This window comes from Ailuropoda melanoleuca, chromosome 11, assembly GCF_002007445.2.
Source record: "Ailuropoda melanoleuca isolate Jingjing chromosome 11, ASM200744v2, whole genome shotgun sequence".
NCBI lineage: Eukaryota > Metazoa > Chordata > Mammalia > Carnivora > Ursidae > Ailuropoda > Ailuropoda melanoleuca.
This window is the reverse complement of record NC_048228.1, coordinates 66,354,786-66,357,224: the sequence shown is the minus strand read 5'-3', so window position 1 is coordinate 66,357,224 and position 2,439 is coordinate 66,354,786.

Genomic DNA, 2,439 nt, shown 5'->3' with positions numbered 1-2,439 from the left:
AGCTGCTCTGATAGAAATTTGAAGGGGTGCAGGCGATGGGAAACCAGACGATGGGCAGAGGATGAGAAGCAGCTGTGAGGGCTCCCGTTGAGTTTGGGATTGTCTTCCTACTATGACTGATCCTGGCATCATTCCCTGGAGATGCAGACATTTCTAAATGTCCCAGTCCACATGTCTCTGAGCTTCTGGGATGGTGCAAATGACAGAGAGAGTGTGAACATGTGTGTCGCCTGGCCACATTACAGAGAGTGCTCCTGATTCTGTGTTCTGGCAGTTGATCAGCTCTTTGTGAAATCTCTCATGTCAGGATCTGGAAAAGACCACCAGCTCCGTCCATGGACTGCAACCCTGAAATCCACTGTATAGTGGCCTCTTGTGGCTAGCTGCCTTCAGGGGTCTCGCAAAGTCCTAGGAAAGTGGGAGCTTCCTTTCAAGCCTCAGCCATTGAAAGAAAAATCTAATTTTGGTAAAAAGTTAAACTTATTCATTAACTGAAATTGAATGCCTATTGATTAATAATGATCTATTTCCCCCTTCCTCTAGCTCCTGGCCACCACCATTCCAGTCTTAGGTTTAAGGAATCTGACAATTTTAGATACCTCATACAAGTGGACTCATGTCGCACTTGTCTTTGTGTGTCTGGCATATGTCACTTATCATAATGTCCTCAAGATCTATCCATGTTGTCACATATTGTAGAATTTCCTCCTTCTTCTTTTATAAAGATTTTATTTATTTTTCTTTGAGAGAGAGAGAGTGCATGAGCGAGCATTGGCGGGGGAGAGAGAATCTCCAGTAGATTTGGCCCTGAGGGCAAAGCCGGATGTAGGTCTCGATCTCATGACCCTGAGATCATGACCTGAGCTGAAATCAGGTCAGTCGCTTAATTGACCCACGCAGGTGCCCCCAATTTCCTTCTTTTTTAAAGTTGAGCCTCAGCCATTCTGCAGAAGCAGCCAGTAGTAGGACCCCAAACTAGTTCCGTGTTCGGGGAGTTCAGGCTGACGTCCCGAAGTTCCTTGTGCAAGATCTACATTTCATTTGGGAGGATATCAGCCCCCGGAGAGATTGAGTGGTTTGCCCCAAGTCTTACCAGTTGTGAACAACAGGTCCTGAGTCTTGGCCCCATCTGGATCCATGGAATCCGGGTACATAGTGACCCTGGTTCTGATTTTTCTCAAATCAGAGAAGACACAGGGACATGGACATTTAATCCCACGGAGACTCAGGTCAGGCTTACTGAATAAGCACGGCTTCAGAGGATGCCACTCAACCTTACTTGCAAGTGGTCCGGCGTCATACTGCTGCCTCTAGATGGCGCTGGCATGAGCCATGTGTGGCTACCAAGCAGAGGAAATGCTGCTAGTCTACACCGAGATGAGTGGAAAGTGTGAGTTTCAAAAGCTTAGTGTGAAAGAAGAAGGTAAACTACATCATTCATAATTTCTATATGGATTATGTGTTGAAATGATATTTTGGATATGTTTGATAAAATAATTATATTTAAAAATCATAATTTATAAAACATGTTATTAAAATTAAATCAACCTGCTGCTTCTTAATTTTTTTTTAAAAGATTTTTTTTTACTTCTTTGACAGAGAGAGAGAGCACAAGCAGGGGGAGCACCAGGCAAAGGGAGAGGGAGAAACAGACTCCTTGCTGAGCGGAGAACCCAAGGTGAAGCAGGGCTCCATCCCATGACCCTGGGATCATGACCTGAGCCAATTAACCAACTGAGTTACCCAGGTGCCCCTGTTTCTTAATTTTTAAAATTGTTGCTACTAAAATATTAAGCATCCCCACATGGGTTACGTTACATTTCTATTGGATTATTCTGGATCCACCTGCATGCCTAAATTCCTTTATTTTATTTTTAGCTTCTGCTTCTTCATTTGATATCACTGTTGCTGCTGGTGATGGGGCAGGTCATCTGCTTTGGACCTTGACATTTATTTTTTGTTTTGGTTTTTTAAAAAGTTTTATTTGTTTAAGTCACCTCTACATCCAATGTGGGGCTCAAACTCACAACCCTGAGATCAAGATTTGCATGCTCCTCTGACTGAGCCAGCCAGGTGCCTCTGGACCTTGACATTTAACAAGTAGTTCACAGCATGGGTGATATTTCATACTCAGGTAAGTGCAGTCGTAATTGAGTGCTCATAGGGGACTTGGCAGCTTAATGTCAATGAAAAAGCCTCCTGGGGTTATGCTTCATTCAACAAATATTCATGTAATTTTTTTTTTGAGAGAGAGAGCATACATGTGCACATGAGCTCAGGGGAGGAGAAGAGGGAGAGGGAGAAAAATCTTAAACAGATTCCAAGCCCAGAACACAGCTCGATCTCATAACCCCAAGATCATGACCTGAGCCCAAATCAAGAGTCAGGCATCTAACTGACTGAGCCACCCAGGTGCCCCCAAAGTATGAATTTTTTTTT